We start from the raw sequence: 14509 nt of genomic DNA on the forward strand, positions 1-14509 counted from the left end.
CAGCTTCAGATGATGCAGAAGTCTCAGTTTCACATTTACAGTTTTTCAAAAATAATTTTTTTAGTTTATATCCTACATTTCAAATTTACTTCTTCAAAATTCTTATTCTTTTAGTATAATTTTAAGTATTACAGTTTTATTCATATTTTGAATTTGATCAAAAAAAAATATTTTTGCTGTGCATTTTTTGTCCTTTTATTTGTGTATTTTTTTTTTGTTTTTTTTGTTTTTAAATATGCTTATATGGTTTGTGTCAAATTTTATTTTAGTTTGAGTTATTTTAGTATATCACGTTAAACTAGATGAAAATGTTTGCCTCGGAAACTAGTTGAAATGAAAATAAGATTAAGCTTTTTATATTTTATAATAATTCAGTTTTTAAAACATTTATTTTATTTCAAGTAACAAAAAAGTAAAAACTGTTTTTTTATTAACTATAATAACACTTTCCACCACTAAATAATAATAATAAAAAAAATTATACAATTCCAACTTCTCATAATTCAGTTTTTCTGATAACTATGAGAAAATAAATATCAGAGTTGTGAGATACAAACTCAAAGTTTTAAGAAACAAAAGTCAGAACTGTGAGATTAAATGTCAACTTTACTTGTGATTTTTTTAATTCCATAGCAGAAACCAGCTTCCATAGTAAATATGTGGGGAGATATATCAGATTGTGTGTTATTTGAGGCAGACTGACCGGTGATGACGTTGACGTCAGGATAGAGCTCATCGTTCAAGATAACCGCTGCACTGTCCCTCTCAAACGCATCCCTTAATTCCTTCTTCACCGCCGCGGAGCCACAAAGACGATACAATCCCACCACCTACAGAAACACATCGTCTCTCAGTACAGTCTTATTCAGCACACATCGGGTCTGACAGATCTCTGAGCGCGTCTCACCTTCAGTCCTCTCCTCTCGATCTCAGAAACACACTTCTGAATGATCAGAGGCACTCGGAGCGCAGACGCCTCCTTCTCCACCAGGTGGCGCAGCTCCATCCCAAACACATTAGGAGGAGGCAGGTCACTGAGGCGGGGGAACGGGGTCACGAAGTGCTCCAGAAGGGTCAACTTCACATACAGCAATCCGCGAGGCTCCAGACGGACACACAGCTGCTGACTGCGAGACGCTGCGGGAGCGAGAGACAGAGAGATGAGATAAAGAGATAAGAGCAAAACACAAGATCAAAGCTAATGGCTGTTTAATGGTTGTGCAATGGCATAAATGTGTCAGTGCTACAGAATTTATTATATAACATGGTCTTTCCTTGTCAAATTTTACAATAAGTTTGATTTTGTTTTGTCTTTTGCTTACAATTTGTGATGAAGGCCAAAAAATGGACTGAAAAATGTTACTGAATAATCCACTCTTTTGTAGAGAAGCATCAAGATGAGTGTAAATGAGATTTGAAGCCACATTAGAAGGGAAAAATTACTTTATAGATTGTTATATTTATACAGAGATCGGTGGATCTATAAGTAAAATCTGTTGATTTTAGCAATCTTTGTTGCATTATATGCCAATAGTGACAGTTCAAATATGTGCAAATTTATATTATAAGCATTTTCCCCCATAGTTTCAATGGCTGTAGCTTGAAAAGTATTAAAGATATCTTAATATTTAATATCTTAATATCCAAACTGTTCTTTTTTCAAAACTGTTCATAGTTCTCAGAAAAATATTGATCCATGTTGTGAACACATTGGCCAGTCAGCTGTGTTTAGGAATCAGCTCAACAGCGCTTAAATGTTAAAAGGTTTTAAAATTTTAGTACCGACTGGTAATGAAGTCTGTACTTTTGACAACACTATTGAAAAGGGCAGGACAGGACTTGGTTCAATCTACCAGCTGCTGATTGGATGGAAGCAGAGCTGAATGGGTTAATGAGGACTAAATGACTGGAGAATTCTGGATGTGTCACCCAAGAGAAGATTATGACATCTTGATGAGCATTTAGAGGTCAAAACATTTATTTTAAAATAAAATAAATGCATGGATGAATTGTTCACAATAATATATTTGACAAAAATAGATTACGTGCCAACTTTAAAGAGTTGTGAGGCTAAACATGAAGTCGAGTCACTATAGAATTTAACTGATGTACTTCAGTTAAAACAGATTTAAAATTGCTCATCCGATCAGAAATGTGAGTGGGAACTATCGGCTTCACCTTGTGACTTGATTCACAAACGAGCAGTTGTCTTACCCTTGAAGAGGTGTGGGATGGCCACAGCACCCAGACAGCACACACGGTTACGTGCAGGAGCGGCACAGCCGTTGTTTTCCGCTGACATTCGTTGGTGTCGAAATGACCAGTTTGAGCAGCCGTGCCCTCTCGAGCTCCAGGTTGAAGGTGTGGTTTAGTGGGAGGCACGCCCCTCGACAGGTGAGCAGGGATGTCCGGGCTCGGGTCACCCCGTCCACTTGAATGGCACAGAAGACTTCTTTAGCAGCATCGTTCCGAGGCGATCGTAGCAGCTCGTCGACGCCCAGCAGATGCACCGTGAGCAGCCCTGAAAGTCTCTGAGCACAGCGAGGCTGATCCGCCAGCGAGTACAAGCGGAACGACTCTGCGTCTGCCACAGCGAGGGAATCCTGTGCTCCAAGGTGCGGTGGTGGTGTAGGCGACCCTTTCGATTCCTGACCCAAGCCCTGCTTTGGCAAGAGTTCAGGTGAGTCTCCATCACTAAGATATCCTCCTTTACTAGCAGAACGTGTTCGAGAGGATCGACGCCTTGGCCTTGCGGGTGCACTGGAGTCCAGTGGTACTTGCTGATGACGCTGGATGATTCCTTGCGTGCATTTGGTGGTGACGCCTCATCGGATGCTCCCGGTGCACTGCTGGCGTTCCCTTGTCCGTTACGCTGATTACGGGATGAGCGGAGGCTGAGCTTCCGTCTTAGTTCCGGAAGCTTACGCATCTTCATAGAAAGCCGGCGCACTGTTCCTGGAGACTTGATCTTGTCAATCGCACCCTCTCCGGGGCTTTTCTTTGGCACCCCAGGACTGTCAGAGTTCCCACCACTAGCAGAACTAATACAGTCCGACTGTAGCACAATCAGATCTGAACCGAAAGAAACACACAATGTTAGAAACAAGGAATTTAACCTTTAAGATGGTCCTGAAACTTTAAGAAGCCCTGACAAGCAAGTAGAAGTTATCCTCAGTCTTTTCTAAAACCTAGTGAGATGCCTTGTTGGTTACCACATGTGTAGGCAGCATGATGGACAACAGAAATTGAAACTTGGGAGTGGAAATGGAAGCTTCTAGAGATCCTGAAGACCTTGAGTAGCTGATAAGATGTTTTTAATTAGCGCTGGAAGTAAAGTCATCTAGAACAGAGGTTATCATCTCGCTCCAACCTTGATCAAACTCACCTACCTATAACTTTCTAGCATTCCTGAGGATCTTGATTAGCTTGTTTGGGTGTGTTTGATGAGGGTTTATCTCTCCAGGAAAGTGGACCTCAAGGGCCAGAGCTGAGAACCCCTGGTCTAGAAGGGGGAGGATTGGACACCCCTCTCATAAACTGATTTGGAACAGTACTCATTAGGGGAGGGCAACTCTGGACCTCAAGATCCACTTTGCTAAAACTCTGCAGGATGCTAACCTATCAGAAGCAGGTTTGGACACCCCTAATCAAGTTGCCCAGCCCTTTCTGTATCAGTGGTTTCAGGAGCCCTCCAACACCGGACATTATGCTTTAGTCTCTTTTGTCTGAGACACACATTTTAGGTCTTGGAGTCTCTTCTAATGAGCTGCTGGCCTGAATAAGATGTATTTGATTAAGCAGACAAGCAAAATGTGCAGAGTTGTGGGATTCCAGGAAAGTGGTTGGGATCCACTGCTTTACATCAGAGGTGGGCAACTCTGGACCTCAAGATTAACAAGATAATTAAGTTCTTTGGGTACGAGGAACATACAGACAGGTGAGTTCCATCAGGGCTGGAACTAAACTAACTAATCTTTTAGTTGTCAAGCCCTTCTCTACATGAGTTGTTCCCAACCACATTCTAGGAGAACCCACAACACTACACCTCATTTGGCTTCACACACCCACTTCAGTCTCTAATGAGCTGATGACCTAAACCAATTTTTTATTATGTTGAACTTTCTGTGACACACTGCCTAAATTGTGGCTAAAAAGAAGGTTTCCTAGAAGGCAGCATCATTATAATTATGCCACCTACCTTTTGGAACAGCCTCTCAGGCACACCTAAAATGCTCACTAGGTTTTAGGAATATAACTTCTAATTACATGTAATGTGATTAATCCCCATCCTATTTTTGAAATTTGTGAATGACAATCATAGCACAACATTTCATCTGACTATAAATATTTTTTTTCACACAGCACTGCTCATTTTAACCTCAGTTTTAAGACCAGTTATGTGAAGTGCAAGGATGCTGGCAAAGCAGCTTGGCTTGAGATAACTCTTGCGTAATGGAAAGCCTGACCATACCCGAGGTATCCATCCTGATGATGTCGGCCTCAGTTTGAATCTCTCTCATCTGATGTACGCCGGTGGGACTCAACCCCCCTGATCGTTTCTGGTCTTGTTTCTCCTTTGCCGATTCCCCAGTTTCTCTCCTTCTCCACGGATCTCCATATTTTCCCTGAGCTGCTCCTCTGGTGGCCCTCGAGTCGTCCTCTTCAGGAATGGGGTTGTACCAGATGTTTCCATCTCCACCCGGGCGCTGTTGCCACTCTGTGATTCTGGTTGGGAGGACTTCATCTGACGCCTGGGGCTTTCCGGTGGACAGTACCCAGGCCCGACTGCTTCTGTCCAGGTGCTGGAGGTAGGCGCCCTGCCCGGAGATCTTCGCTGAGCTGGAAGAGTCACACACATCCAGAAAAGCTGTAGATGCAGGAGTCAACTCCGGCAAACCTGCGTCAATGGAATCGCATTGTGTCCTGGAATATCCAAACTCCAATTCCAGATCTTTCCTTTTAGAACCATCCTCACTCAAAGTCCTTTGGCTCCAGGCCTGTTTTGAGACCTCAGCCTTTCCTGAGCACAAGTCCCAGTCCTGTTGCCCGTAGACCAGGCTCGTACACAGATCTGTGCTGGCTGGGTCTCTGCTCGTAGAGGGAAGTTTGGCCCAGTTCTGTTTTTTGGAGACGGTGATCTGGGAGCGTCTGGTACACTCCTCCACGATGGAGCTCTCCGTCTCAGCACGTCCTGAGGTGGATGCAGTTGATGAAGAACTTTGGAAAAGGTCCACCTTCTCTGTCACTTCTAAGGCAGAGGAGAGAAACCAGCAATCGTTACCATAGCAGGAGTTTTGACCTTATTTGGTGCTGAAATATTTGTCTGGATTGGAGTGACTAACTTGAAAAATGGATCCCTTGAGACTTGCAACACTCGGAAATATCAAATACCACAAGTAAAAGTGAAACTGGGGGCTATTAACCTTTACAGGGTTAGATTTCTCCCTAAAACAACATTTCTGAGATGAGTTTACAGTGATGTATGTGGACAAGCAGTGAAGAAAGAGGACAACTGGAAAGAATTTTAAAAAAAGGTCATAAAACAGACTTCAGGAGGAGGGCTGCAGATATTTACCATCTCCTTCTCCCTCCCTCTCTTGCACATGTGGAAGTTTCTCTAAACTCCCTCTGTTTTCCCCTCCCTCTCTCTCTCTCTTTCTTCGTCTGTTCTTTCCCCTCTTTAAATTATGAGCGTGGCTTGTGACACACAGTTAGCCAAATATCTTATCCAATTCCAGAAGACATGAATAACTCCCGTGTGCCCTCCAGATGGGCTCTGCGCATTATCTCTTCTGGCTTGCATGACTCTGGATAAAAACATCTCCGTCAAATGCTCTTTAGTTAGCACTGCACATGAGTATGTCAAAACCATTGCTAGTTTACAAGGCCAAGACAACACTCAGCAACCAAATGCTTAAACCGCAAATGCTGCTTAAACACTGCACAAAGCTTTGATGGGAAGTTTGACAGCTAGGAATGCGCAAGTTTAATTTGAGGGTGCAGAGAGAGCCGGATCAGTTTGGAATCAATTGGGAATACAGCAAATTGGATTTCCAAACTGCCCGTATGAAATTTACACGGGATATTTGGTGCCTACGTCAGAGTGTGTTTCAGGAAAAGTTCAAATTCAGCATTTAGAACAAATATGACTTTCAGTGACATTTCCATGCATTCTAAGTGTTCCTGAAACTCAAGCATTAGAACGTGGATAGAATCAAGGGTTCGTTTTCCAAGGAATGCATGAACCGAAACAATGTAAATGTAAACCTTGAATGCAATGCAAGTCGCTTTATATAAAAGCATCTACCAAATGCATAAATGTAAATATGAGATATAGTGCAAACTCTGTTTTCAATAAATATCTTGGTTCGCTCTGAAATATATCACATTACAAGAAGATGAAAACAGAAAAACACAGACCCCTTTATGCATTCCTGAGCAGGAAGTGTTACACTATGTTAAGTGGGCCAGCAGATGACTTCCTGTTTTGCCTAAGCAGCCAAGAAAAAGAGAAGAAGAGAAACAGACAAAAAAAACAAAAACTAGAGCTTCTTGCTGAGATAAATTGCTCAAATAAACTGAAGGAAGATGCAGAAAAGCCTTTGGCGGAGACCTGGATCCATTTCTTTTATTTATTTTTTACCACTTCATGCATTCCCTGAGAATCAAACCTGTGCAATTGGTGTCAGTTGCTTTACAGGCTGAGGACAGCATATATATTTTTAAAGATTAGGTTAGGTAATAAACAAAAAGTAAAAAATGAAGACAAATAGGTAACAGTGGCACACAAGGAAGTCCGAAAAGCCAAAACAGGGAGCAATTTCAGTGACAAACACACAGCTGTTGGGTCGCTGAGATGTTTTCAATGAGCAGTCTGTGTAAAGGGTTTTCCTTCACAGCTGGACACACACACACACACACACACTTAACCCTATTCACTATTCATTACAACACCCCAGAATACACACGGTCACACAAAGCACGCTCTCATGGGCGGCACGCTGGACTCACCCTTCACCTCGGACGCTCATTCAACAGTCTCTGTGTTTAAGTCTTTTCAGGGTTTTAACAGCACATTGATAAACTGGTCTGACTCTATTTAGTTGCGAAATATCCACGTGCACTGGAAAACCTTTACATAGAGCTTCAGTTTAGTCATGTACGGACAGTAGATGATTAATCAGACGAGAGATTTAGCCATTTGTACATTATCAGCATAGCCGATAACATGTCTGCTTAGAGAAGTGGCCTTACATTTGGGATTAGTAAGATTTTTTATGTTTTAAAAAAGTATCTTTTGCTCGTCAAGGCTGCATTTATTGTTTAAAAATACAGAAAAATACTGTAATATTGTGAAATATTATTACAATTCAAAATAACAGTTTTCTATTTTAGTAATCTTTAAAATATAATTTATTCCTGTGATCAAAGCTGAATTTTCAGCTTTCCATTGATTCACATGATCCTTCAGATATCATTCTAATATGCTGATTTATTATCAGAATATGTAGAAAATATGTTTTTCTGCTTGTTATTGTTTTTTGGAATCTGTGATACTTTTTTCAGGATTCTTTGATGAATAAAAAAAGAAAAAGAAAAACATTTATTCTAAATTTAAATATATTGTAACAAATAGGGTCAGTGCTTTTTTATCTTTTTTTTTTTATTTAAACTTTTTTAATGTTTAATGTTAAATTGATAAAAAGTGATAGTGAAGACTTGCTTTGCTAGAAAATATTTCTTCTTTAAAAATCTTAAAGATCAACTGAACAGTATCAGAAACGACAAATGTTAGTCAAACCCAGATGTGCATCGAAAAACGAATCCATGAAAGATTGCTGAAAGATAAAAACTTTATCTTCATTAATCAAACTGACAGGGCTTCGTGCATGTTTGTTTGCTCCTGAGTTTATTTATCATGTTTGACAGTGTGAAATAATTAGTGGCGATGTTTGCTGAGAATATTCATGGCGTAACGGTTAAAGAGTTTTTCCCAGAATGCCGTTCCCTGCCCCCTTCAGCCGCCCACATCTCTGCAGCATAATTTGAGACATCCTGTCGCTGTACTGCTCTCATCTGCCCCGAAAACACAAGCCAAACTATTAATAATCACATCAGGAGAGACCCAAAACATGGAAGATGAGCTCCTGTTTCAAAAACAGAGGCATTAAGAAACTGCTAACAGAGCAGCAAAAATAAAGGCAAAACGAATATGCATGATCTTTAAAACTAAGTTATTGTTTTGTCCTCATCTAAAAGAAATGTGAGAGTGAAACCAGGCCCAATCCAGAGGGACACACAATTTGGAAAAGCCTGGTTCTCTCCAGATCCCCCATGAAGATGTGTCCTCTGAGAGATCGAGCATCAGATCGTCAGATAGAGAGGAAACTGGCTTCTAAACATCTGCGCTCAATCTTCTCTGTAATTCTGAATCAAATCTCTTTCTGATGGTCAGAACTGAGCAGTGCACAAACTATAAAGATTGCATGCTACTGTAACTAAAACAGACTTAAATGATGTAGATATTAATGCAGAAAAACTCAGATTATTAATTATCTAGAGCTCATGCTCTAAACATCGTGCATTAATATTCATTTTTCATGATAACTTTAAAAGACATAAAAGCATAACTTGTGTCATCTGAAGGCCTTGAACAATCCGTACTGTTCTAGGATGAGCTTCTTATCTCAATGATTAATCAGCGCTGCTTATTCAGTTGTACACAGAAAACAATGAACATCTTACTGAATAGTGGTCCATTCTCTGATGCTGGGAATACTGTTTTCCACACATATCTGATTCTGCACCGAATCTTTTCCTTCTGTGCGGGAGCAACATCAAACTGCAATGCTCTGTTTCTCAGTTTGGAAGCAGCTCTGTTTAGGGCAGGATTATTGAATTAAACATCGTCCCAGAACAGCATTATCAGTTTATTAGTACGCTGACAGCTGCATACTTTCACAGAGGGGCTCAAACCACACTCTACTTCTGTTTGGACACAGGCCCATAAAATCTGCGTTCCCATACGACCAAGAAACAGTGTTCTTTAACATACTGTAAACACAACAAAATAGTTCAAACGGTTTATGAGAAAAAATAAACTGATAAATAACTAACTGGATGAATTCATAAAAATACTAAAAATGTCATACTTTTTGAAAATAAGCCAATGTTCATTTATTTTTATATAATAAACTAAAAAAATACATATATATATATATATGCAATATATTTTTGATGCACAGACAATATTTTGAAATAAATACATTTGAAATAAACTTAGTTAAAATAAATACAAGAAAAATAAATTACTAAATAAATAACTTTATATATAAATACATGAATAGGAAATATTAATATATTTTGGTTTAAAAAAATAAATACATATTTAATTTATATATAACATTTTAAAATACATTTTATAAAACAATTGTAAATTCTGTATTTAAAATTATATATATATTTTTAAATCTATGTATGTGTGTGTGTGTGTGTGATGTATACTGTACTGTGACTGTACTTTATTGCAAGGACAGACAGTTTTAATGCTCTTCTCTGATCAAGCAGTGAATTGCTGCTTCCAGGAAAAGCCTCGGGAAAAGGAAGTTGTTAAAAAAGGATTAAAAACATAAATATTTTTCTGCAGAAAAACAGACAAGCAAACCTGAAGGAAGCCTGTTGAAGTTACACAGGAGATGCTGACAAAACTGATCTAATTTACACCGACGGAAATGGTTTACGTTCAGACACTGTCTAGATCTCCAACACAGCGCTTGCAGAGATCAGATCTGTTGAGTTTAATCTCTCAAGGAACACTATTACTGCTGCCCATAGAGGTTAGTGGCTTGTACTGAACCAGAAAACAAATCAAGTTACCTGTTTTCAATAAGTGAATAACAATGAGTTACAATGAGGTTTTCTGGGCTTAAACTCTCTGTATAAACAGTCCAGGTCCTGAAGCATTAGACGGCCACTCGAGAGAGAAATTATGAAGCAAAAAGACATATGTTTACATTCTAATGTGGAGCAGCGAGAACATGCTGTACTTCTCTGTTGAAGCTTCCTCGTGATGTCAGAGGAACTCAAAGTGAGCAGAAATGAGAAAGAGGCGATAAACAGCCTCAAAAAGCATCGTATGTTATTGTTAACTCAGATTAATTACAGTCATTTATACTGTACGTGTATAACACTAACATCAAACATGCATTCAGTAACATTAACAACGAGCAATACATGTTACAGCAGTTTTAAATCAATGTTAACATTAATGCATCAAAATACAGCTGTGCATGTTAGTTCATTCAAATTTTTTTCAGTAACTGAAAGAAAATAATATATAAACAAAAAAACTTAATTAAAGATCTTGCCATGACAACTAACTGAAATAAGTTAAAACACTAAAACTTAAAAAAAAAATTAACCTACAGTAATAATAAAAAGTTACTTTATTTAATACAATAAAATTACTCAAATTAAATGAAAACTGAAAATATAACACTTTATATATTTAATAAGGTCCTAACCTAAAGTAATAAAAAACGTACATATTTAAAAACATAATCATCTGACACATTGCACTTATAATTAGCACAAAAAAAAATGCCTACGTACAATTTCAGATGTAATTAATTTCTATAAATACATCTATAATTACACTGGTGACTCTACTTCTCTCTCTTAACCCACCCAACATCACCATCCCACCACAACACAGGACAAGAGATTTACAATACACCATGAAAACAACAAGTACATTGTACACCTAACAGTTAATACATAGTTAAAGTCCACCCAAAATACTAAGGCACGAGTCATAAGAACTACTGGAAGAAAGACATAAAGCAGTATTTTCTTGTTTCAGTCGCTGACTCAATGAGTCAAAGAAGAAGGAAAACAGATCACAGAGTTTTCTGTTTGGACTCTCATGTGGTTCACAGATGCACAGTGAAAAAAAAGGCTCTGTTGACCCTCACTGATCAACACACACACACACACACACACACACTCCTCTGGGAAGCAGTGATATGGCTCTCAACAGCCGTGGAGCTGCAGCTGGGATCATTATTCCCAAGCGTCGAGTTCACATTCCTTCTTTCTCTCCTGGACTCTGATTCTCACATACTTTCAGCTCCAGCTTTGCCCTCGTTCCTAATGGATCTGAGAGGGGCAGAATATGCAGCACAACTTCTTCTGGACTAGTTCTAAGGCAGCATCAAATGTGGAAAAAGCAATCCCAGAATGCACTGCAACATTCAAGCAACTGGCAGACAAAAGTTTAAGAATAATTCAGTTTTTTATAAACACCAAGGCTTCATTTGATAAAAACTTGTGTAAAAATAGTGAAATATTATTCTAATGTAAATCATCTGTTTTCTGTGTGAATCTGTGTTAAAGTGTAATGTATTTCTGTGATGCTCCGCTGTATTTTCAGCATCATTCCTCCAGTCTTCAGTGTCACATGATCTTCAGAAATCATGAACATATGATGCTCAAGAAACATTTCTGATTATTATCAGTTGAAAACAGCTCAATATTTCTGTAGAAATAAACGATAGATACACTATAATTCAGAAGCTTGGGAAATTAATACTTTTATTCATCAAGGATGCATTTAATTAATCAAAAGTGACAATAAAGACATTTAGACATCCTATTTCAAATAAATGCTGGGTTTTTTTTTACTTTCTACTCATCAAATGCATCACATTTTAAAATATATATTTATTTTAAAATAGAAATCTTTTACAATATTATTGTTTTTTACTAAAATCGCAGCAGTGTATGTGCGCAGTTTACTGTAGTCAGGGTATTATATCATAGTGTTTCGAATCACTCACTTTCGAGGGTTTATTTCAGTTAGGATGCTGCCTTACAAGGGAGCTGTCTATGTAGTCATTATGTGTGATACTAGACACACTCTTGTTCTCGGACTCTTATCAATATTTCTCGTTCTCATTCCTCACATAGTGCCACAATGACTGCATGATGACACACACACACACACACACACACACACAAGCTCGCCAGCAAACTACTTTCCCTATTTTAGACATAAACCAGCAAGAGAAAGAGAAAGAGAGACAGAAAGAGGAAGACAAAACCATTAAAAGCTGTCAACCTTCATTTCTGCTTTTTGTGTGTCTCGAGTCTTTACAGGTATAATGCATCCAAAAATCTGTCATCATTTAACAAACACTCTGACCTTCTCTCTTCAGACAAACACTAACATGCTTATCAGAAAGTTGATGCTGCTCTTTCCAAAGTATACATGACGAGAAATTCTCAGGATTGTCATGCAAACAATAACACACTACATAAACATGGTACTAATTACAGTACTGTACTGTAGTACGGTATCGCAGTAAAGACCGGTCTGTGAGAGCACATTAAATAAAACCAGACTAAACCAACACACAGTCACCTCGAGTTTGAATGTGATGTTTGTTAGAGTCTACAAATTAATACACAAGAGATTCCCTCTAAACGCTCGTGTTATTCATGAGGTATAGAAATCAGGTTAAAGTGAACGTCTAGCAGACTGTGTGGTTGTAAAAGGACATGTATTAACACTATAAAACCTGCTGTATCGTATTTCACATAAACGTGATCATTAGTAGCACAGAGATGTTTGTAGCAATAGACAACGATACATTGTATGGGTCAAAATTATACATTTCTCTTTGATGCCAAGAATCATTAGGATAGTAAGTAAAGATCATGTTACATGAAGATATTTAATAAAATTCCTACTGTAAATATATCAAAACTTAATTTTTGATTAGTAATATGCAATGCTAAGAATTTCCAAAAATTATATTTTATTGTATATGTAAGGCTTTAAAGGGTTAATTATATGTCTCAGTGATGCTGTGTGTGTAACACAGAATGCGAGCAGCGTTCAATGATGACGCAGAGCTGCTGTCCTCTCGAATGAACACATTATGTAACTGACTCACAAAGGTTTTCTCAAGATCCAGCAGCGTTTGTCACTCGCTGTCAGTCGTTCTGTCAAAATAACCTCATCACACGAGAAAGAAGCATTAAAGCCTCCTTATACTGAAGCACAGAGCTCTCTGTGTGACATACACAACATGAGCATTTCTACAAAATAAACGAATCTATTAAACTAGAAACTTGGACACACTGACTCATGATTTAAAAAAAATGTCTGATCTAAAGGCAAATAAAAAAAGAGAGATTTGAAGACAAATATAAATATACACAAGAACACAACTATTTTGGCGTATAAATAGCGTCTTTAGAAAACTAAAATAATATATATATATTTTTAGGTTTTTACAATTGGAGCAAATAGTGAAGTATTATAATGAAAAATATATAGCTTACATTTATAGATAGATAGATAGATATATATTTTATGGATAAATTGAATCATAGAGTGAAAGAGACATTGTCACCATCTGCTACAATTAACTTAAATATATATATATATATATATATATATATATATATATATATATACATATATATATATATATATATATATATGCTAAAAAAAATATTTCCTCAGTTTCTAAAATCAGCTCCATAAGTTGATGATGAATGTCCAGAGCAGGAACGGTATTATTTCATTTTTATTTTATTATTCATTGTGTTATTTATGTAACATAAATCTATTATATATCAGTTTTGTAACTTTTTACGACATTACAACTATTCTAACATTTCGAAAAACAATCGTCGAACTTCTGACTGGTAGAAATTAGTAAAAAAGTAGCTTATATAATAACAGCCTAAATATATAGAAAGTTTTTTTTTTCAAACTAAACTTATTTAAAAGTAACATATCTACAGCATTTCTGTAACCACTACAGCTCTCTAACTGTTTTTAGCATTTTAGAACAATATATTTGCGTTATTTTGCTAAACTCCAGCTGTCCTGTAATAAAGCTCTGGGGGTCTCACCGGTGAGTTTGGGGTCCGTCTTGCGGCGGAATCGCTCTTTTGCCCGGAGTCTGGAGAAGGTTCGTTTGAGCAGCGGCTCGGCCATCACTGAAGCTCCTCAGAGCCGCTCATTCGACTCACGATCTCCGCCGAAACTCACGGGAAAGCGCGGAGACCGAGCTGAAGAACGGACTGCTGATGGCTCGTTCTTCATTTCGAACGAATCTTTCAAGTGACTCGCGAAGAACGAGTCGTCTCGGAATGTGATTCGTTCAGTCGCGCATGCGCAGAATTCTCTAGGTTCTGTCCTGGAATTAGTCTTTCACATATTTCAGTCAATATATGATGACCCAGAAAGATAATTGATTAGTTCATGATTCTTTGGATTTTTCGAGTCGTTCATTCATCACGTGACAGACCAAAGAGACTTAATAATAATAATACTAATAACAACCAACTCTTTATGACCTTTGTTACAGCATTAACCTTCATGACAGAAATTCACTGTGTAAGAAGTAAAAAGCTACAATTTGAGTCCAGAAACGCAATAACTGTAAGAGAAAATAATAATTATAATAGTAATGCTTATGATGATGATGATAAT

At 37.9% G+C, this 14509-nt stretch overlaps 1 pseudogene; it reads right to left on the reverse strand.

The window, feature by feature from the left end:
- Positions 1-561: 561 nt before the first annotated feature.
- Positions 562-14118, reverse strand: LOC113111427 (rho GTPase-activating protein SYDE2-like; annotated as a pseudogene).
- Between the last annotated feature and the right edge of the window lie 391 nt (positions 14119-14509).

This window comes from Carassius auratus, chromosome 12 (assembly GCF_003368295.1).
Source record: "Carassius auratus strain Wakin chromosome 12, ASM336829v1, whole genome shotgun sequence".
Lineage (NCBI taxonomy): Eukaryota > Metazoa > Chordata > Actinopteri > Cypriniformes > Cyprinidae > Carassius > Carassius auratus.